Raw genomic sequence first — 25,174 nt, forward strand, 5'->3', positions numbered from 1 at the left:
TAAGGAGTGGATAATTCTTAACCAAACAGTTGAAAAATGAGGAAAGATGTGATAGATGTTGGTGATAAGGAGGTTTTATCTATTTCATATAGAGCTAGTGCTATTTTCAAATTTATTGAAGCAAGTGCAGTTGAGAAAATCTCCTTGAAAATGTGGCTATCAAAGAATCCTAGTCAACTTCTACCGTATATATTCTATTCAATTAACGATTCATCCAATGATGGTCTGGTTGCTACTAATGAGAAAAGTGGTGCTTCAAAAAGAAGTCAGGCAGAAGGGGATTTGGTTACTGTCAATGGAATTGAGGGTGATGGAGGAGAATTGCCTAGTTACAATAGGGAAAGGCCTCAAACTCATGCCAAAAAGGTTCAGAATGAAGCTAATACTAGTGGATCTTTATTACAACTCCTTAAGAATAAGTTAGAGCATCCCTAAAATAAAACTACTTCATAGATCTAAAAACCATTTAAAGCACAAAAAGAGACCATAGACAGATATATGCTGGTGTTTGGTATGGTTGATGATTTTTTTCTTCAAGCTCTGCTTTATTGACTATAATGAATAATCTTCATTGGGTTCAATTTTTTAGGTATCAACTACACTATCTCAAGCAACGTTGAAGGTGAATTCTATGGAAAGAAAAATTCTCTAAAAAAAACAACCAACTATAGCTAATGCTATGAGTGAGTTAGTTGAGCTGCCTAAACTGTAGCATCGTCTAAAACCCCTTGCTCAATTTGATGGAAGTCTAAAGGTTTGTGAACCTTGTTTTTGGCCTTTCATTGACTTTTTATTACCTTTTGTAATGAAGATCGAAGAATTCGCCATTTTCTTTCTCTTTTCCTATTTTTCTAAATTTAGAAATTTTAAATGCTATGACTTTATGTTTGTTTATAAAACACGAAACCATATAAATAGTATTACTTGAATCAACTATGGAACTTCTTCTATAAAAATTGAAGCAATTAGATGTTAGCAGCTGTTATTCTCATGTTTTGGTTGAACTTGATTTTTAGTAAAAAGAAACTGATATCACTGATTTGGGGAATTTGATCATTCTTGAATATAGGCGTGTGGTTCATTTATATATGTTCTAACTAATTTTTATGCCCAAGACAAAACAGTAACTACATTTTGGTGTAGACTATGATAGTATATTGTATGTATTTTAAGTGCATGTATGTCATTTTAATAGTCGTCTTACTCCAAATTAAGAATTTAAGTTATCACTTGGTGACTGAACAATTAGATTTGAAGATTCTGTTGTTTAGTTGGATGTGAGTAATTTTGTATTCTTTTCTAGTTTATTTTTGAATTCTAGTTCTCTACATATTCATGTAGTTCATCATCTAAGTGTTGGGCTATCATAAATCATTTAACAAGCTTGATGAGAATGGATTTCATTGTAGTAATACTATCATTAATTCCTCTTTTAGCTAGATTTTATGGAATTACTGGTGGGTCTTATGACTTATGAGTCTTTATTTGAATTGATTTCATTCTTTTTCATAACTCATCTACATTTTCCATTCTTCTTACTAATAGAGTTTCCTTTTATAAACTAATCACAAAGATGCACATTTTTTCCTCATAAATATTATTTAGTATCAAGTAATGGAGATTCATGTTATCATGAGAGAATTCTCAATTAAAGATAATATTGCATCAATTGCTTGGTGTTAGTCCGAAGTTGTTGAATCCCAGATGTTAATGTTTGATACAATTTGGGTATTATACTTTTTTGTTAACCTTTTTAAATTTCTAATTTTAAAATAGGTGACAAGGTTCACATGGTGAAAATATTTATTATATGATGTTCATTAGAAAGGCAGTTTTGAGAGGAAAGGAAATTATAAGTTCTTATCTTGTGAATGAGAACATAACAGTAAGGAAATACTGTAACAAATTCACCATATATGTGCATAATCTTTAGTTTTATTGTTGATGAAGTAAATAAGGTCTGTGTTAATGATAAAAGGTCCACTGTGGTGGAAGTATTTTCTGAAATGTTTTTGTTATTATTCTCTTCAAGAGGGGATGGATTAAATTTCGAAATATAGTCATATTAGTTCATGATCTTACATTTGGTTGCTTACTTCATACTCTTGTTCTTCCTTTATTTGATGAGATTACATATATAAATAGAAATTACAAGATATCCAATGGATCATTACTTAATATATAACATAATTATTATATACAAGAAGAAACCAATGAATAAACTAAACAAACCAACATAAAGTTGGAAAACGCCCACTCATAATGGGATTTAAAACTAGGTCTTAACTCCTAAAGATGATTTTTTTAGGAGGTCTTTTGACACAAGCTTCATGAAGCTGTGTTAATTTTCTTGCTAACATGCATGAAATCTAGGCAATTTCATCATGGATCATGCCAATATTTTTCATTAACTTAGGAAATAAAGTTAGGTGTGTCTTCTTATGAACTTCAACTTTTCTTTTGTCTTAACTCTAAAAACAATTGAAGTATATACTACAGAATGAAAAATGACTTTATAAATTGAAAAAGCTACAAAAATATTTCAAGTTAGAGAAATTTAGAGAAAGAGAATATGCTGTAATAATCATGCATATCTCCCATTTTTTTTTTCAATCAGAGTATTGATGATGTGTCTAATAGTTGTTAAGTAGTTTTTTTTTTTCTTACTCTCCCCCCTTCCCTCCCTTTTTCTTTTCAATTATATAACAAATCACATTGATGTTTATCATTTGGTTTGTTCTGTATTTCGATAAAGGGGCTTTTCTTCACCTTTAAGCAGGATTTAGGGGCTTACGCCCTCTTTAAATGGTGTTGGAAAACATTGTTTGATGGTGTTTATCCACAAGAATCAGTATATATTTAAGTTTATTTTTGATCATGCATCTTTTTAGGTCTTTAGAAAATATTTTCTTCCCAAAGTTTTCCTCTGATGTACATTAATAATTCTTCATATTTCTTTTTGGCTAACACTATCTTTCCAAAGTTTTTTAGGGGCATGAGTTATCCCAAAGAAAGATAAGTGTACATTCCTCCTGTTTGATTATTTATATTTTTGTTGTGCCTTTATTATATTTATGTTGGTAATGTATCTTTTGCTTCCTTAGTTTCCAAGGAACGATCCATGGATGGCGCTACAATCAATAACCTTGGCTTTGGTTATTCTTTAAATAGGTAATGGCTTTCTTCATCACAAGTGTATCAAACTTCCAACCAACTAAACTTGTATGTGTGAGAAAATGGTAAATTTATATTCACTATCTTAGTTTTTATTGTTCATGTTTGCCATTCTCTAGAATGGCTTTATTTCTTACATTTCTTTTCTAATTTGCACACAAAAATCAGATTTAAAGAAAATGCAGCATTACAAGGATATCTGAATAATAACCTTTACAACTAGACTGAAAAAGAAAGGACAAGTGTTCGGTTCATTTCCTCCATGCTAGAAGTGTAATATAGGTTTTTTACATTTGTTGCCTAATGTAATTGCAACTCATTTTCATGAAAAGTTGCCTCTTTTAAAAGTCAAGCACTATATAAGCATGCAATTTACACATAAAGAATCAAGGGTAGGATCATGAGCTAATATCCTAAAAAATATGCAACATAAGAATTGGAGGGGTAATAAGGGTGATGAGATGAAGGAACAACAATCTTGAAGACCAAAACCTATTACTTGGTGCAAACCATTAGAAGAGCCACATTCTGCTTCATCTGATTCTTTAATTATCTAAAGTAAGAAGGTGGTTTCTACACTTGAGCTAGCCCAAGCATGCTCAAAATCTACGTCTGATCCAAAGTAGTTGAGTTAAATTTCCTAATCCCTAAGGTGCATGCAAGGATCCAATAGTCAATTACCCATCTTCATCCCTCACAAACATATGTGTGATTTAAGACAAGGCACCACGGGCATGCTCGCATCTATTCTTGGATAGGAAATGTTATCATGTACAATTCTTATCAATTGTTTTATAGTGTTGGGCATTCAGGCATTATACTCGACCCATTTAAAGTGTGAAATGTGATTTGTTAATTCAAATATTAATGATGCATACACTTCTCTGATTGTGTAAAGCATGGATTTCAAAAATTTCTTTAACAATGGAAGCAAGCAATCCAATTACACAAGCGGAAACACACATTATTATTATTGCAAGTAATATAATTACATCCAAGAAAAAAATTAAAATAAGAATCTATTAAGTAAGAAAACCATACCTTTATTTTGATATTCTTATTTTCTGACAACACCACACCAATGAATGATTTCTCGACCAAAAAAGTTTACCACTTATTCTTCAAGTATACTTTCAACTTGAACCTTGAGTGGACAAGGTGTGGAATGCAAGGCTACAAGATGGCAACTAAGTTTATTCTCTTTTCTTTGGAAAAGCTTGGAGGAGGAAAAGAAAAGAGATGGTTGAAACTTTTTTAAGAAAAAGTACATTCTATTATTTTCTTTCAATCTCTTCTCTTTTTATTAAAACTCATGCTTCAAAAGTTTAATCAAAATGAAACACCTTTGAATCAATCTTGACTATCCATTCAGAGTTATGGAAGCATCAAACATGCTCCATAATTATCAAAATAAAAATTAAAAAATAAATAATTTAATTCTTTAATTATCTTTAGAGTTCTTGATAAAATAAAACTCCTTATTGAATAATAACTTTTATTTTATTATTATCCATCTTTATTTAAAAAGAATTAATAATAAAAGAGTAATAGTCAAATATGGAGTCTCTTTTATCAACATGGATGTCTAGATTCATTTTGTAAAAATCCTCCTAATATTATCTTAATTTAAGGTAACTCTTGTCTGTAATTAAGACAAAAAAAAATATTTTATCTTGTCTAAATTAAGACAAATATGTTTTCTTGACTAAATTAAGACAAAAAATATTTTTCTTATCTTAAATTAAGGCAAACATATTTTCTTGTCTAAATTAAGACCAAACATGTTTTCTTATCTAAATTAAGACAAACATGTCAAAGTTGTCAATTTTGTACACAATTTAATTAAACAAATTAAAACACGCATTCCAACTTAAACAAGTTGAATTCTACGAAGCTAAGTGGGGAATCTATTTGGACATAGATATTCCAAGCTCCAATAAACTTAGAATTATTCTTAATCTCATTAAAAATAATTCAAGCTTATTAACCATGAAATCACTCCACCATAAATTCATGGTTGCACTCTTGGATTAACTATAATTATAAGAAATAATTCAATATTTGATATTAATTATTAGTTGTCCAATTGCAAGCCTTATATTGTGAACCTTCATAACCATCCAATGACAAAAAGTGAAATTACCGTTTTACCTTTTATGTCAATTTTGTCCCATAGTCTCAAATTTCATCCAATTAGTGATTCAATACTCTAGATCTAATCTTTTGAGTATCCAGATGTGATGAGTAGCTAATTCATCAATCCATTGGGCCTAGATTAATCACCAATCTTCTTGAAATCACTAGAAGTGATGTTAATGCTATGAACTCCATTATCTAGATATATGTTCCCAAATGTTCATCTCAATTATAATCCCAAAATACGGAGTCTAGATCAACGCTTTATGATGATCATGCTCATGGTAAATCAAAGATTATAAGGAGATTAAACACGAGTCCACTATCCATCAGGATTTCGATTTTCCTATAAGCAAATGCATACGTGCAAGATCAAGATTTAGGTAACGGTAAAACTTAAATTTGATTATCATATGATTCCAGTTCATGTTATAGTGTTATTACTCGAAGTCAACCATTTCGATGATTTGAGACTCATCATTCCCTTGAAATGAATCACATTCGTTTCGTTGGAAGTAATCTGGACACTACAGCCTTAACATAATAAAGTGACCAGCTTTATTATATGGCTATGAACAATTTTTAGATTCAATTAAAATATATGTCTCTTATGTATGACTCTTCATACAAATGTATTTTAATATTTCAATAGAATCTTGGTACCTTAATAAATAGATAATGAATGCTTACTAAAATAAACTCTTCATCTTATTATCAAAATGTACTTTCATTACAAATAAATTCAATAAATTTAAACATGAGAATATACTTGCTTTCCAAGGCACTATATTCTCAAAATTCCTAACAGGAGGCCATTATATTTCTTTTGCTTTAACAGGTGAAAATTAGAAAGCGTTAAATAAAGGTTAAATGGCTACCTATAAGTGATCCGTTTCTTTTGCAAACCAAGCTACTGCGTGCTGACTAATCGAGTCTATTAAAATTTATGAAGGGATAAATTCATATAAACTAGCATTATGAAAATAAAATGTGAACTTTCTCTTTATAATTATTTCATGAGAAATATTTTTTAGCATTAATAAAAATTTAAACACTTACAGCATCTTCCATCATATAAATCCTATACCACAAGGTAACGCTGATCAAAGCATGAAGGGTGCCAAAGAGAATGCTGGTATAATCATCGATGGACTATTATTCCTAGAAATCACCAAAAATTAAAATCATTAAACAAAAATGATTAGTATTGCATAAAAAAAGGACATATTTAAGAAAGGAAAAACAAAAACCAACCTAGAGTAATAATCATCAATATGGTTGACCTTGTGAAGGTTACACATAGATCTACCTTTAGACTTGTTTTCTTTGTGAGTTGTCCTTTGAGTACTTTTACCTTCCAAGTCCAACACGTTGTCGTCTTCTTTGATAGCCTATAAACTTGGTCTCCAATGGTGAGCCACTAATGAGGTAGAGCCATTACTTGACTTGTTCAAGCGCTTTGCATGGTGATGGTGGCAACTAGTGACGTGAATAAGAATAGCCTTATCCTTTTTTTTTACTAATGTGATGATGCAGACGTCGGGAGATAATAAGAACCTAACTCTAAGAAAAATTTCATTTGGGCAGTGTGGGGTTAAAAGGGAAAATGCAAAACCTTTTTTTGTGTATGGTTGGTTTAAAGGTGAAGCAAGGGAAAATGCAGGGTGATCTGTATATATATATATATAAAGAAAGAGAGAAAGGGAAGGGGGGGGGGGGAATGTAAAAGACTTGTGAATGTGAAGTTAATGATGTTGACGGGGATTACTTGATTATAAAAGATAAAAGTGAATGAGTCAATTTTAGTTTTCCATTGTGAGAATGAGATCATCCTTATCTATTACTTGTACTTTCAATTTTACCATTCCAAAACCAAAGTTCACTTGCAGTTTCTATACTTTGACTTCCATACATTCTTTCTTATCTATTGTTTCATTTCTTATATTATTCTTAATGTTGGTTTTTTTATCTTATAACATAGACATAAGGAAGAATATATTAAGATATTATAAAATTTGAATGTAATAAATTAAAATGAGGTAGATGAAAGTTGCTTTAAAACTACTAACTAAAAAGAAAAAACAATTTTAAAATGCATGCACTGTTTGCAGTTTAATTTCCTCCCATAGCCGAAGAGCTTCATATAATCGTTTGTTAAGTTTACCATCTCAAATTTTGGACAATATGAAGCAGTAAAGTTTTAAAGTTCAAGGCTTACGATTAGAGATTCTATAATTGAGAACTTCTTAAAGGTATAATAATTTATTTATGTTATGTGGCTACTATTTTGGTTATCTTATGACAAACTAAGATATAGTGAAAATGTCATAGTGTTGCATTTTAAATTTATTTTCACTTATCATATGATCAATCCATTAATTTGAGGTTAGAGCATTGACCTTATATATAGTTAAGTACATTACTTCTTGATTAATATAGGAATTTTATAGTTACAATGGTCTTGCAATTTGCCATGTTTAGATTAGAATAGATTAAATTAATTAGTAATTAAATATTGCATGTCTTGTGCTTGAATTTATTTAGCTTCACTTCATCGTACCAACTAGTGAAATTATTTCATTAGCCAACATTTACTTGAAATAAAACAAAATGTTGGGTGGTTGATGGAGACTTAGAGAGTGAAGAAGGGAGACAAATCAATGTCAACACTATTCAGAATTCATTATTAATATACAAATAAAAAAATGTTAATAACATTAGGCAATGCACATTTGTAGGCAAAAAATTATTACTACTATTTTGCTAGGCAAACTGGCAAAGTGCTTTTTATAGTCAATGGTTGTCAATTGGATTAAAAATTAATAGTATTTCAAAGTATTCCCATGTTGATAGTAAGTACATATTATCATTCAGATCATTGTTAACACTCAAGATAATATTTCACAAACACTTTTTGCTCCTTACTTTTACATTTAGAATCACACAATTAATAGATCATACATACTAAACAATGAATTTCAATATTATTTGTGAGGTTTGGCAATGCATTTCATTGAAATACTACTCTTTTAGGAGCAAAAACATCTGATTATTCATTTTCATATATGGCCTTTGTTGCTTCAGAAAGCATTCCATTCACATGGCAAACATAAAAATGTCCATAGCCAGTAAATCTAAAATATCCAAAACTGCTAAATTCCACTTCACTTGCTTTGTCAACTTTGATTTACTTACTATGCTGAATTATTTCCATTCTTCTAAAGTTGTGCTCATCCTTTTGACTGTGTTAGTCATTCTTGAATCGTATACGATATAGTATAGATGTTGTTGTCACTTGTCAGTGTCTTTGAAACTATACATTAGACTTGTTGAGGCCCTTGACTTGTAAAATATATTAATTAAAGAACTAACACAAATAGAGAAAATCTAAATAACAAGGAAATATTTATAGAGATGGCAATGGGTGCCTTATAACTGTTGGTCCCGTTAATATGTGCTAGAGGGGGGTGAATAACACAATTTGGCTCTTGACAAAGTGTGGAACTAATTTTCAGAACTCAAGAAAGTAAAAACAGAGTAGATAATGGACAACAATTTATAATGGTTCAGTCCAAGACCTACATCCACTACCTTTATTATCCAACCAAGGATTTTCCCAACGATTCACTAAAAATTCGGTGAAATTCACAAGCTTTCACCAAGCTTGTACAATGGCTTTTCGCAGGCTCAGCCAAAATCTTTACACTAGTTTTTCACGAGCTCAACTAAAACCCAAAGTGGTTTTCAAGGGCTCAACCATAACCTATAACATTCAAGCCTTCCCAAGCTTAAACAACCCCTTAGAGTAACTCTCTCACTCTAAGTATACAAGAAGAAGTGGTAAAAGAAAATACCTATGATCACAAATTGATCTGATTGGTACAAGATGAGTGCTAAATACAATGACAAAGAGTAGACGTTTAAGTGCAAAAAAGTGCAGTGAAGCTTTTTTAGACGTTTAAGTGCAAAAAAGTGCAGTGAAGCTTTTTTGGTTTTTCTACTTTCTATAGCTCAAATCTCATTCAAAGCTTCTAAAAACTTGTTATTTATTGTTGGAAGACCCTTTTATACTTGGAGATGCAACTTTGATGGCAATTTGACAATTTATGATCGTTGGAAATAATTGAGAATGAGTTCTAGCCATTAATCTGTCTTGTAGTGTTCTTGTTCAAATTGCAAATAGAGAGCTCGTAGTCTACTAACTTGGTTGACTAAGTTGATTCTATTTCGATTTTGCAGATTCTGGCAGAGAGCACTTAGTCGACTGACTTGGTTGACTAGGTTGGTTCTGTTTTTCAAACTCTTCAGCCCGCCATTTCTTCAATTTGAAGTTTGGTCAACCAATGTTCTTTCTTGTTAAACCAACAAGCTTCCTCCTTGTTATTCAGTAACATCTTGTTGATTTTATCTTTCTTTTTCTTTCAAAAGTATTCTTTGAAGATTTAAGAAATTAATTTCATGTATTAATTTTCAGCACACTTAAGTAAAGGAATTAAACACAAATAAATGGGAATGTTTTATTATCATCAAAAACTAATGGAGCCAACAATTTTCCCATTTTTGATGATAACAAAACACTCCTTGATTAACAGCATAGTGTCATTTTAAATTCTTTTTAGTTTTCTGTAGGAATTGAGGATTGCTCCCCCTAAGTATAAGCTTCGCCTTAGTGTGTGCATATTTGCTTATTTTATTTTAACCAGTTTTATTCTCATCATATAGAAAATGATATTGTATATTTAGAGAATATATATGTGCAGCAATATAAAGTGATTTGAATCCATAGATTTTCAGCTGCAAGTTTTGACAGATTTTTATCTATGTTCCAGCAGCTGTCAACAGTCAAATGATTTCAGATTATGTCTACATCATCCACATTTCAATTGATATGCTTTATGCTTCATCTATAGCTCATTCTCATCAAACATTATATAATCATTATCTTATCAGCATGTAAATCCATATCAGCATATTAGCAGTAGATTTTGTTTATGACAGTCAACATATCAAAACATCAGCATACTTCAGTTTACAGTAGTTAAATATCATAAACATATCAGCATTCATATCTCACATACATCCACATAAATAAGAAAATTAAAGCTAAGTGTTTAAGTGCCACCAAGGCACAAATATCAGTTGAATAAAAAGTATTTCAAAAATACCCCCGAACTAGTCATACTTCCTATCTCCTATTTTTTTAATTTCATGCTCCCCTATTTCTACTTTCTTTCCTTTCCTAGGTTCTTAGTTCCTCTACCCTAGTGCCATACTACTCCCCCTTTTTGTCAACATCAAAGAATGGGGATTCTACTCATCGGATGAAGCAGAAGGAGAGAATTCAGTTCCATATAAAGAGTTAAGAGAAAATAAAGAGGGTTCTCGAAAATGAGATGACTTTCTAGGAGAGGAGTTTGGAGAATATCTTTCTGAAACATGAACTGTACTGTGAGGAAAAGAGGCTGAAACTGGTTTGGACTTCTTTGTCAATCTGAAATACTTTCTTCTTTTGAGAAAAATTGTCTTGGTTGTCATAGTCTTTCTTCCTTTGGTTGGTTATTTTGCCTCAGCTGGTGGTGCTGTGGTGGCTTCTGGTTTCCCTGTTTTTACCTTTGGTTTGGGGGTTGAAGCAGGTTTCTTTCCTTTTCTTACATTTACACCATCCTTCTGAGTTGCTATCTTGACAGTGTCTTTTTCAGCTTGTTCCTCTCTAACCATTTGATGAAAAATATTCATAATGGAAACTTCCTCTGAGTTCGGACAAAAGGCCTGCTATTTCTCAATTTCTACACTAGCTACTTCAGTTCCTTGTTTTGAGTCATTTTTGCTTTGAGTTTTAGGGGAGGGTGATTTGGCTAGCTGTTCAACTCCTTGTAGGGAGTCCTCAGTTTGCAGAACAGGATTGGTAGACTTATAGGTAGAGCCTTCTACTTTAGTGTCAGAACTTGCAGACTTCTCTGCTAGCTCTGCTAAACCTTTAGCACCTTGTTATGTAGGTGCGGTGTTGGATGTGGCAGAACTATCTGCAGCCACAGGTTTAGACCTCATGTTTTCCTTTTCCTTCAGCTTGTCTAACTCAGTGATCTTATCTTCCATTTTTTGTTTCTTCTTCTAACTTTCTATTTCAGTTTCTTCCTCTATTGGTCTTTTTCCTTTCTTCTTCTCTGATGCTTCTTTACTCTGAGATGTTCTAGCCATTTTAGTTCTAAAAATTTTTGAAGGTCTGAGTCAATTTTAGAGGTAACTAGGAAGGTTTAGGTTTTTGTTTTTAGAGCAACGGGTTGCAGAAAAGAGGGAAGAAGAGGTTGGCAGTAGTTATTTCTCAGAAGACTTCTCATATTCCTTTAAAAATCGCCTTACTTTTATTTCTTTATATTTTCAAGTCTCCTTCTAAAATTTTGATTATTTACCTTTGGCAACTTTGCTCTATTCCTCTTTACACCCGGTAAATCAAAATTTTACCATAATTTACTCTTTTTTTCGTTAAATTCACTGAGTCTTATTATTTAAGGATGTCAGGCCACTCTTAGTTGTCTAAGAATTTCTTAGTCGACTGAATGCATTCTATTTTCAATGTGAGAGTCAAAGATTTTCTTATAATTCCTTCACATTAATCATCCCCAAATTTCTTTTAATCTCACAAAATCTATCTTCACTCAATGGTTTGGTAAAAATGTTTGCTAATTGATGTAGAGTATTCACAAAGTCTATTTTAATGTCATTTTTCACTACATGGTCTCTAATAAAATGATGTTTAATTTCAATGTGCTTAGTCTTAGAATGTTGCACCTGATTTTTTGATATATTGATTGCACTTGTGTTATCACAGTATATTGGTACATTATGCATGATTATTCCATAGTTTTTTAATTGTTGCTTGATCCAAAGGATTTGTGCACAGCAACTACGTAATGAAACATATTTAGCCTCTGCTGTAGATAGTGCTACTGAGTTTTGCTTCTTGCTGGACCAAGATACAAGCATCCTTCCTAAAAATTGGCATGTTTCACTAGTGCTTTTCCTATCAGTTCTGCTGCCAGCAAAGTCAGCATCTGGATATCCAACTAAGTTAAGAGTTGAGTTTCTAGAGTACCATATTTCTAGTTCTTGAATGCCTATGAGGTATCTAAAGATTCTCTTAATAGCTGTTAGGTGTGATTCCTTAGGTTGTGACTGAAATCTAGCACATAGGCACACACAAAACTAAATATCTGGTCTACTAGCTGTTAAGTAAAGAAGTGAGCCGATCATACCTCTATAGAGCTTTTGATCTACATCTTTTTCTTTTTCATCTATGTCAAGTTTGGTAGATGTACTCATTGGTGTGGAAATTGATTTCAACTTTAGCATATCAAATTTCTTGAGCATATCATGATTATATCTTTCTTGATTGATGAAAATTTCTTCCTCACTTTGCTTAATTTAAAGACCATGAAGTACTTTCACTCTCCCATCATGCTCATCTCAAATTCACCCTGCATTTCCTTTGCAAAGTTCTTGCATAAAGTTTCATTGGTTGCACCAAATACAATATCATCTACATATATTTGCACAACAATTAAATCATTTAGATATCTCTTAATGAATAATGTAGTATCGATGCTACCTCTATCATATCCTTTTTCAACTAGAAATTTTGAAAGCCTCTCATACCAAGCTCTAGGAGCTTGTTTCAATCCATACAATGCTTTGTGAAGCTTACAGACATGATTAGATTTTTCATAATCTTCAAACTAGGTGGTTGTTATACAAAAACTTCCTCTTGAATTAGTTTATTCAAGAATGCACTTTTTACATCCATTTAGTATAACTTAAAATTCATGAAGCATTCAAAAGCTAGCAACAACCTTATGGCTTCAATCCTAGCTACGGGAGCAAAGGTTTCATCAAAATCTATTCCTTCTTCTTGATTGTATCCTTTTGCTACCAACCTAGCTTTGTTTCTAACTACATTTCCTTGCTCATCTACTTTATTTCTAAATACCCATTTAGTACCAACAATAGAATGATTTGAAGGTCTAGGTACCAATGACCATACATGATTTCTAGTGAATTGATCAAGTTCTTCTTGCATGGCTATTATCCAACTTTCCTCATTTCCAGCTTCTTCAAAGTTTTTAGGTTCAATTTGCGATATAAAAGTTGAAAACTCACAAATTTCTCTAGTTGCTTTCCTAGTTCTAACTCCTTGTGAAATGTCACCTATTATTTGGTTTTGTGGGTGATCTCTTACAAATCTCCAACTCCTTGGTAGATCATCATGCTGATTTTTTGCTATTTGCATATTTCCTAAAAATGGAGTTTCATTTTCTCTTCTAGATGAGCTTTTTTCATTATTTTTATTATTCTCTAAGCTCATTTCCTCCATTTGTTTTTTTAGATTTTTATATCATCATTGTCGCAACGTGTGGGTCTGGGAACCCGTCCGCTAGACGCGGGCGAAAATAAAATATCTAGGAGTCGTCACCAATCTTTTTTATCTAGGTGTGATTGGCCACCTATTAACCCGATTCTAATCGATGAAGTCCTAAATTAATTATAGGTTCATCAAAAGAATGAGAACTGGTCCACGTTTTTTAGAGATGGGTTTGGGAGTGCGGTTACGCACGGAGAAGGGTTAGCACCTCCGTGGCTCCCATTCCGCGAACGGTACCATTTAATCTTAAGTTATCCTATTGTAGCCTACCTTGATTTTATTTCTATATTTTCTTAATCCTTACTTATTAATTAATGCTTTATTATGTTAGCTGATTGAATCTTTTATTCGATTCACGGATGCACATAATGCGATCGTAGAATGATGTTATGATTTATTCAATTTTTAATAATGGGGGCGACAATTGTTTATTGGAAAACCATTCGTAGACCATCTCAACGCTTTGGTGAAGTCTTGAAGTTTTCCTCACCTAGGGAAATCTCGGGAAGAACTCGTCTCTACAAGCTCTTCGAGGAAATCTCATCATCGGAATTCCTGCCCTATTTACATGATAAATGTGGCATGTCGTGACAGTATAAAATGATGATATCTACATGAACGCGTCTATTAATTTAGTTAGTTGGTTATTTATGCGATAATATGTATAATAATTGAAGGTAATTTATTACCTTGTTCATATATTTATTATTATTTATTATGTATATATTTTTTTAACGTATCTATTATTTTTTAACAATGATTATTTGAGTGAATGGGTGTTGGAGTATAGAGTTCGAATTTATCCCGACGCTTCGGTGAAAATCCATCTTGAACTCCACACCTAAGAAATTCACCGAAAGAGGCAACTCTTTGCTCTTTTTAAATGGAATTCTATCATCGGATTACTCAAAATAATCATTTCATTTTTTTTATAATACTTGTATTTGTAGACACCTAAAACAAATGAATAAATAAATAATTTTAAATTATAATAAAATGAAACAAAATAATAAAAAATAAATTAAAAATAAAATTTAAAAAAAAAGGGATGGCTGGGCCTACAGAAGCAGTTCTACCTGTTGAAGTAGAAATCCCATCATTGAGGGTGTTGATGGAAACAAAATTGGAAGATACTGAGTGGGTCCGTTTCTGTTACGAGCAATTGAATCTGATTGAGGAGAAAAGGCTTGCGGCTCTTTGTCATGGTCAGATGTACCAACGAAGGATGATGCGAGCATACGAGAAAAAAGTTCATCCTAAGCGGTTCCGAGAAGGAGAGTTGGTTCTCAAGAGAATACTCCCTAATCAAACTGATTTTCGGGGAAAGTGGATGCCGAATTGGGAAGGGCCATATGTGGTAAAGAAGGCTTTTTTAGGAGGAGCTTTGATTTTGGCTGACATGGATGGGGGAGATATGCCTAATCCGATAAATGCGGATGCGGTGAAGAAGTATTATGCCTAAAAAAAAAAAAGGGAAGGGGTTCATGTTGAAAACTCAAAAAGGGCAGCTCGTACCTAAAGGAGGAGGCTCAGGCTGAAAACCCAAAAAGGGCGGCTCGATGCCAAAAAGCAGGAAGTTGGAATGGAATTTGAAAATGTCAGCCTAAACGGGACATAAGGTTGAGGTAAAATACACCATGAATGGAGCTCCGTAATCTCACAAAATAGGGGAAGCTAGGGAGTCTGCAACCTACAGATTTGCTCAAAGCATCAAATAAGGACAATTACTTTCCATATGGATAGTAAGTCACTTCGAATGCAAGGTCGATAAGTTCAGAAAGCCATTTCATCCTCAAACTGCCCCTATCAGAGAATTTTGTGAGAGTGAATGGCCAGAAAATAGGACTAAGGAGCAATGGATCTCTAGACTTTGGGAACTCATGAGTGTGGAAGTGACATGGAGAGCTCCGTGGATGCCGCATCACCCGGTCTTGTACAAATGCGGAAATGAACCTTTGGTACCATTAATGGGGCCATGGGGAGCGATCAGTTACGCCCCAATTATGGTGAGAAGACAATTTGGGCAGAGTAGTTTGTGCCGCTGACACACAGACTTAATACTTTGGAGTTTGCTTATGGAGAGCCGGGTTTTCTAAAAAAGATTGAGGAGATTATGCAAGCTTGGAAGAAAACCAGCCGAGTTGATCAAGGGAGGTACACCGATGAAGTGACTACCGGATATCAGATATGGCATGACCAACGAGTTAAGGATGTGGTATATTCGAAAGAAGATGCACTACGTGGCCCAGTTGATCCAGAACCACGAGACGCTTTGCTCGAAAGTGAGTTGGCTCGAAAGAAATCCGAAGCTGAAAATTCCAGTTGGAAGCAACGGTATGAAGACCTCCAAAAAGAGTGTGAGAAAATGAAAAGAGAAGTAAGTGAACAAAGAAAGAAGGTCCGAGAATAGAAGGGAAGTATGAGAGCCTAAATGATAAGTTTTCTGCCACGACCAGTGAACTTCAAAGGGAAATACAGGTGAGAGAAAATCAAGGCAATGAACTTCAAACGCACAATGATGGACTAAGAAGACAAGTGCGATTCCAACAAGAGTCCATCCAATTACTAAGACAGGAGTATGAAGAGCTCGAAGGGGTCATGACAACTTATCAACAGGAATATGAACGCCTCAAGCAACAGAGCACCAGAATTCAAGAGTGGGGTAATCTTACAAATAAGTTTATATAGAGAAACACGACCATATGGATTACTTGGTTTGGCAAATGAGGGAGGTGGCTTACAAGGCGAGAAGCATGGCTTGGAAGACGGACATATTAAGGAGCCAGATCTTTCCAATTGGAAAACAAAAGCAACAGTTGATCAAGCATTTAGATGAGGTGTATAGCCATTATAATAAGATTGACGAATATTTCTAGATAGCTTCTGAGTTGTAATCAAAGACAAATATCTTATGCAATGGATAACTTTGTTGTTGGGTGTCATGTGACGAATGCTTTTAGTACATAATCATTCATACATGCATAAATCATCATTTCATGATAATAAGTATTTTCATCTAAAAATAAAGATAATGGGTTCACTCATGCATCGAATACGCATCTAATTTATGTTTATGATCAATAATAAGGTTCCAAAATAGCTCGACCACCTAAGCCAAGTGACCAACGTGTTCATAATACGCATCAACGAGCAAGGATCATGGAAGAAGAACAAAGAGAGCGAATGGACAGAATGAAAAAGCTCAGGAAGAAATGAGAGAACANGCAAAGATGATGGAATTGATGATGAGTTTCAGTAAAGGAAAAAGAGCGATCGAAGAGCCAGCTCTGTCAGAAAACCCACCAGCACAAGACAGTGGAAACCAAAGGGATGATCCATCCTATCCCCCAAGGTTCACTCCACCACATGCCCAAACCTCTCAAAGGGTCCACCCTCAAGTGATGCCATCCGTTTATTACAATGCACCACCCCCGCTGGGCCATCAACCGACTCATGGGCAATTTGGGTCATATTCTGGGATAAATCCTGCTGAATCAATACATGTCCCAGATTTAGATGATCCAAAAGAGCAAGAAAAACTAAGAAAGGACTCATCACAAACAAGAGAAAATGAAAAAGACCAAAAAAAGTTGATCTGTTGGAAGAACGTCTTCGTGCTATCGAAGGAGTTGATAGGTTTGGTACCATGGACGCAACCGAGCTATGCTTAGTGCCGGATATATTGATCCCTGCCAAGTTCAAGGTTTCGAAATTTGAAAAATATGACGGAACAAAATGTCCCATGGCACATATTACCATGTATTGTCGGAAGATGGCTGCATAGTTTCACGATGATAAATTATTGATCCATTTTTTCCAAGACAGCTTGACTGGGTCAGCTGCTCGGTGGTACGTATAGCTAGATCGAAATCGTATTAAGACTTGGAAAGACTTAGCAAGAGCCTTCATAGCCCAATACAAGCATGTGGCTGAATTAGCCCCTGATCGATTGTCATTGCAGACTATGGAAAAGAAGCAAAGCGAGAACTTCAAAGAATATGCCCAAAGGTGGAGAGATATAGCAGCGCAAGTACAGCCACCTCTCACTGATAAAGAGATGACTGTGTTGTTCATAAACACACTCCGAGCTTCATTCTATGAGCGATTGATCGGTAATGCCACGAAAAACTTTACAGATTTGGTCTTATCGAGAGAAATAATAGAATGAGCTATCAAAAGTGGAAAACTTGAAGGGCATGAAGTTACTAGCTCAAAGAAAGGGAATATGCCCAGGAAAAAAGAAGGGGACGTGCAAGCAGTCGCTCACGACAGCCAACAAGCCCACAACTTTAACCCATATTACCCGTACACCCCATACCAACCCTTCTATCCGAACATAGGCAACATCACACAAAACCCATATGTGTACCAACCTGCCCCGCAACTAACCTTTCAGACCAATGTTCTTCCACAAACTCCACCACCAAGACCGGTAACTTCAACCAATAATCTTGGCCATGGTTAAAGAGGACCTAAAACTACCCTAGAAAGACTAAAGTTTGATCCTATTCCAGTCCCTTACACTACATTGCTGCCACAACTCATAGAAAATTGACTCCTTGCTCGAACCCCTTTAGAACCACTCCGACCACCTTTCCCGAAATGGTATGACTTGAATGTGCATTGTGATTACCATTTTGGAATTCAAGGGCACTCCACCGAGAATTGTACTGCTTTAAAACATAAAGTTCAAGCCCTCATCAAGGCAAGACTTTTAAATTTTGCCAAAAAAGACAGTTTAAGTGTTGATGAAAATCCTTTTTCTAATCATGGAAGACCGACTATGAATGCCATACATGAAGAGATGATTCGAAAAGTGAAAAAGAGTATTGATGAGATTCAAACGCCAATGGATAAAGTGTTTGCGGCGTTGTCCAAGATAAATGCCATTACTCCAGAACCCATCGATACAAAGGAATTGGGGCATGATCTCGCTTATTCTTGTAAATTTCATATGGGGGCAATTGGGCATTCCATTCAAAATTGCGATAACTTTCGTCGTAAGTTGCAAGAATTGATGGATTCATCGGTAATTGAGTTTTATGAAGAAGCCGAAGAGAATTTGGTCGGAACCATAAATGGAGACACCCCAGCTGAAGTGGCATCAAGTTCATTCGGGACGAACAAACCTAAACCTCTCACCATCTTCTATGAAGAAAACAGAAGCCCGATGAATGATACATCCCCTGCTATGATTAGAAGTGGTATTACCATCGAAGTCCCCAGCCCGTTCCCTTACAAGAGCGATAAGGTTGTCCCATGGAATTATGAGTGTAATATTTTGGGCACAGCTTCATTCGCCCCCCAAGCATCTTTTAAAGATCTAACTGGTGTGGGGGGTATAACGCGAAGTGGGCGATGTTATTCCCCTGAGATAACGAAAAGAGTTAGAAAAGAGAAACCTGCACAGGGAGAGGGAGGCCTGAAGAAAGCAGATACCTTTTCCAAGGACCAAGTTGTCGAATCTGTAGTTACTCCAAACAATGAGGTCAAAAATCCTGTTACCGAGAAAGAAGTGAGTGAATTTCTCAAGTTTATCAAACACAGTGAATACAGTGTGGTAGAACAATTAACCAAAATGCCTGCTCGTATCTCACTGTTATCATTGCTTTTGAATTCGGAAGCACACAGGAACGCACTGCTTAAAGTCTTGAACCAAGCTTATGTGTCACAAGATATATCAGTGGAAAAGTTAGACCACATTGTGGGGAACATTATAGTGGGGAACTTCATTGCCTTTAATGATGAAGAAATCCCATCGGGTGGTCGAGGAAGTAACAAAGCTCTGCACATTACCATCAAATGCAAGGACCATGCCGTACCTAGGGTCTTGGTCGACAATGGTTCAGCATTAAATGTCATGCCTCGCTCTACTTTAACCAAGTTGCCAGTAGATGTGTCTTATATGAGAACCAGTCGCATGGTTGTGAGGGCCTTCGACGAGACCACAAGGGAGGTGGTAGGGGACATTGAACTACCGATAAAAATTGACCCTTGCATTTTTTAGGTCAAATTTTAAGTCATGGACATTGCCCCGTCATACAATTGCTTGTTAGGGCGTCCATGGATTCATATGGCGGGAGCCATACCATCTTCCCTTCATCAAAAAGTTAAATTCATAGCTGAGGGCCAACTGATAAGTGTATCTGCGGAGGAAGACATACTGACTATTCAACCATCATCTGCTCCCTATGTAGAGGCGACAGAAGAAGTCCCAAAATGCTCTTTCAGATCTTTTGAATTTGTTAATGCTACTTATGTGGGGGAAAGAGAAGTGATACCGACTCCTCGTTTGTCAGTAGCAACTAAAATGAGGGTTAAGCATACAATGGGTAAAAGATGCCGTGTCGGTCTGGGGTTAGGAAAGAATTTACAAGGAATTAACCGTCCTCTGACTCCAATAAAGAATGAAGAAAGATTTGGTTTGGGATACAAGCCTACCAAAGAAGAAAGAAAGAAACTGGCAGCTCGAAAGAAGATTAAAAGGATGGCTCAACTTGAGGGAAAGGAAGAAGAATTTGGGGAACAGACAATCCCACACTTATATGAGACTTTTCACTCTGCAGGTTCCATTCATCTCCAAGCACCAACAAAGGTCAATCAGGTTCTACGGATATTTGATGAGCTATTAATCCATATGATCATAGATGAAGAACCTAATGAGAAGATCCTTGTGGTGTATCCAGTACTGCCAGGAGAAGAGCTAAGCAATTGGACAGCCACAAAACTACCCATCGTCTTTAAGTCTTCCGAAATGTAATGAACAATTTTATCTAAATGCCTATGCCCAAGGATGTTAAGAGTAATTTCTTGTTTAAGTAGGGCTTTCTGTTACCTTCATCGTTTAAATAAATGACAATGCATAATGTGTTTCATAATTCATCAATCTTTTTGCATGTTTCCTTTCATCTATTCTTTTAGCCAATAAATACTCACCCATACACGCGTCCAACTTTACCTGTTTGCAGGTCTTTAAATAATGAACACGAAGACAATCTAGACAACGATTTGAATATCGATTTTGAGATGATTCCGAACGTTGATGAATTGAAAAATGAAGAGGAGGTGGATGACTATGGCTTACCCCCTGATTTGTCGAGAATGCTAGAACAGGAGGAAAAGGAGATTTTACCTCACCAGAAACTCACAGAAATGATTAACCTCAGAAATGGGGAAGAGAAGAAAGAAGTTAAGATTGGCACCTCGCTGTCATCTGATGAACGACAGAAGTTAGAAGAACTGCTCCGTGAATATGTGGACGTATTTGCTTGGTCATATCAGGACATGCCAGGTCTTAATACTGACATTGTTGTCCCTAAGTTACCTATGGGACCAGATTGCAAGCCTATTAAATAGAAGTTGAGAAGGATGAAGTCAGAAATGTTGCTGAAGATTAAAGAGGAAGTAAAAAAGCAATTCGATGCTGGATTTTTAGAGGTGGCTAAGTACCCTGAATGGGTGGCTAATATAGTTTCAGTTCCTAAGAAGGATGAAAAAGTTAGAATGTGCGTCGATTATAGGGATTTAAACAGAGCGAGTCTGAAGGATAGCTTCATTTTGCCACATATTGATACTCTTGTGGACAACACAGCAAAACATGCTTTGTTCTCATTCATGGATGGCTTTTCTGGTTACAATCAGATTAAGATGGCACCCGAAGATATGGAAAAAACAACGTTCGTAACCATGTGGGGAACGTTTTGTTACAAAGTAATGTCATTTGGATTGAAAAATGCAGGTGCCACCTACCAAAGGGCAATGGTAGCTTTGTTCCACGATATGATGCATAAAGAGATAGAGGTATATGTGGATGACATGATTGCAAAATCTCATACAGAAAGGGATCATACTGTTAATCTCAAGAAACTGTTCGAGAGATTGCGGAAGTTCCAACTCAAGTTGAATACTGTAAAATGCACTTTTGGTGTAACCTCTGGAAAATTGTTGGGGTTCATAGTAAGTGAAAAAGGAATTGAAGTGGACCCGGATAAAATACGAGCTATTCAAGAGCTACCACCTCCCAAAACGCAAAAAGAAGTGAAAGGATTTTTAGGGAGGTTGAATTACATTGCTCGATTTATATCCCAGCTCACCTGCAAATGCGATCCAATCTTCAAGCTGCTTCGAAAACGAGACCTAGGAGAGTGGAATGAAGAATGTCAAATAGCCTTTGATAAAATCAAAGAATATCTCACAAATCCACCGGTGCTGGTGCCACCGACAGTCGAAAAACCTCTTATTTTGTATTTGACTGTGAACAAGAATTCTATGGGATGTGTATTGGGACAACATGATGAAACTGGGAAGAAAGAACGGGCCATCTATTACTTGAGCAAGAAATTCATGGAATATGAGTCCAAATATTCTGCGCTTGAAAAGATGTGTTGTGTGCTAGCATGGACCGCCCAGAGGCTCCGACAGTATATGTTGTATCACACAATATGGTTGGTGGCGAAATTAGATCCCATCAAGTATATTTTTGGAAAACCCTACCTGTCCGAAAGAATAGCTCGATGGCAAGTGCTATTGTCTGAGTATGACATTGTGTATGTGTCCCAAAAATCAATCAAAGGGAGCGTCATCGCTGATTTCCTTACAGATCGAGCTAATGAGGATTATGAATCTGTAAGTTTCGATTTTCCAAATGAAGATTTGATGGCCGTCTTGCATATAGAAGAAGGTGGTCCCAATGAACTAAATCCATGGAAGGTGTATTTTGATGGAGCATCCAATGCTTTGGGGCATGGAATTGGGGTAGTATTGATTTCTCTAAATGAAAAGTACTATCCAGCCACGGCGAGATTGAATTTCAATTGTACTAACAATATGGCGGAGTATGAGGCATTGGTAATGGGATTACAAGCAACAATTGAGATGAAGGCTGACGCGATAGATGTTTACGGAGATTCGGCTTTAGTGATATGTCAAATGAGAGGCGAATGGGAAACTAGAGATTCTAAACTAGTTCCATATAAAAAGCTGGTTACAGAATTAAGCCAACAGTTCAAAGAAATCAGCTTCAACCATTTGCCTCGAGAAGAGAATCAGATTGCTGATGCTTTGGCCACCCTCGCAGCGATGTTCAAAATAAAAGAGGCGGCCGATGTACGCCCTTTTGATTTAGAAGTTCGTGAAGTCTCCGCACACTGCTTGAATGTTGAAGAAGAGGTTGATAGTAAGCCGTGGTATCATGATATCATGCAATACATCAAGCACCAGACATATCTTGAGAATGTCACGAATAATGACAAGTGAACTCTTAGAAGATTAGCAATTGGTTTCTTCCTTAGCGGAGAAGTGCTCTACAAAAGGAGTCGAGATCAAGTACTCTTGAGATGTGTGGATGTTGCGGAAGCCAACAAAATAATGAAAGAAGTCCATGAAGGAACTTGTGGAGCTCATGCTAATGGACATATGTTGGCTAGATAAATTATGAGAGCTGGTTACTATTGGTTGACATTAGAATCAGACTGCATAAACTTTGCTCGAAAATGCCACAAGTGTCAAGTATACGCTGATAGAATCCATGCTCCACCAGCCCCATTGCACGTTTTCACGGCACCTTGGCCATTTTCAATGTGGGGAATGGATGTGATTGGACTTATTACGCCGAAAGCCTCTAATAGACATCGATTCATATTGGTGGCCATTGATTATTTCACGAAATGGGTAGAAGCAGCTTCCTATGCCAATGTGACACAAAAAGTGGTGTGCAGGTTCATCCAAAAAGAGATCATATGTCGGTATGGGCTGCCGAAAAGGATCATTAATGATAATGCGAGCAATTTGAATGGTGCGATGGTGAAGGAGGTTTGCACTAAATTCAAGATCAAGCATCATAACTCGACAACTTACCGTCCGAAGATGAACGGAGCGGTAGAGGCAGCCAACAAAAATATTAAAAAGATTATCGAAAAGATGACTGAAGTTTATAAAGACTGGCATGAGAAACTTCTTTTTGCCTTGCATGCATATCGAACTTCTGTGCGTATCTCCACCGAGGCAACTCCGTACTCATTAGTGTATGGTACAGAAGCAGTTCTACCTGTTGAAGTCGAAATCCCATCATTGAGGGTGTTGATGGAAACAGAATTGGAAGATGCTGAGTGGGTCCATTCCCGTTACGAGCAATTGAATCTGATTGAGGAGAAAAGGCTTGCAGCTCTTTGTCATGGTCAGATGTACCAACGAAGGATGATGCGAGCATACGAGAAAAAAGTTCATCCTAGGCGGTTCCAAGAATGAGAGTTGGTTCTCAAGAGAATACTCCCTAATCAAACTGATTTTCGGGGAAAGTGGATGCCGAATTGGGAAGGGCCATATGTGGTAAAGAAGGCTTTTTCAAGAGGAGCTTTGATTTTGGCTGACATGGATGGGGGAGATCTGCCTAATCCGATAAATGCGGATGCGATGAATAAGTATTATGCCTAAAAAAAAAAGGAAGGGGTTCGTGCTGAAAACTCGAAAAGGGCAGCTCGTACCTAAAGGAGGAGGCTCATGCTGAAAACCCAAAAAGGGCGGCTCGAGGCCAAAAAACAGGAAGTTGGAATGGAATTTGAAAATGTCAGCCTAAACGGGACACAAGGTTGAGGTAAAAATACACCATGAATGGAGCTCCGCAATCTCACAAAATAGGGGAAGCTAGGGAGTTTGTAACCTACAGATTTGCTCAAAGCATCAAATAAGGACAATTCTTGAAGTCGAATATCAGATTGTTTTCTCTTAGTGGTCTGAGTGTTCATTACTTAAAGATCTAATGTTTGCCATGTAAATTTTGTTTGCCTTGAACTATTTGATTCCTCATATATGAAATTTTTCTTCATCTCTTTATTTTAACCTTTTCGTTATTTACCATCCCATGATTCACATAGTGATTGTCATAGAAATGAATGATAATTGGTAAAAGAAATAAACTAATTAAGCAAGAAATTACACTCATTGTTCAGCAAAAGACTCAAGGATGAAAAAAAGAATGGTAGAGCCCTGAACCTAAGGCAAAGTCAGATGTCAAAAGAGAGGGTATTAAGGGAAAATCTGGAGTTACCTGAATTCTACAAGAGGAAAGAAAACAGGCAAAGAAGATCGAAAATTGCAGTGAAAAATCGGATGAAGCAATAGAAAGGTCTTGGAACCTTAATGAATCATAAACATGAAAAGCATTCTATCATGTCAATCATGCATACATGCCTAACCATGCACATGATCATTTTCAAAACAAGAATCAAAATTAATTCACGTCCCAAGCGTCGAAGGTAGAAAGTTAATCGACCTAAAAGGTTGAGATTGTAAAACTTTGACGGAAAGATTTGAGTCTTTTTCATTTTATGTTAATCCAATTAAGTTAGCTTAATTTTTAAAATCGAACTTGTTGTGAGATAGGTCGAACCTAAATTAAGTCTAAGAATTTTAATTTTTAGATCGAACCTGTTGTGAGATAAGTCGAGCCTA

The 25,174-nt window shown here is 35.5% G+C and overlaps 1 pseudogene; it reads left to right on the forward strand.

The window, feature by feature from the left end:
- LOC108660632 lies at nucleotides 16,939-24,157 on the forward strand (annotated as a pseudogene).

Source organism: Theobroma cacao, chromosome 2 (assembly GCF_000208745.1).
Source record: "Theobroma cacao cultivar B97-61/B2 chromosome 2, Criollo_cocoa_genome_V2, whole genome shotgun sequence".
Lineage (NCBI taxonomy): Eukaryota > Viridiplantae > Streptophyta > Magnoliopsida > Malvales > Malvaceae > Theobroma > Theobroma cacao.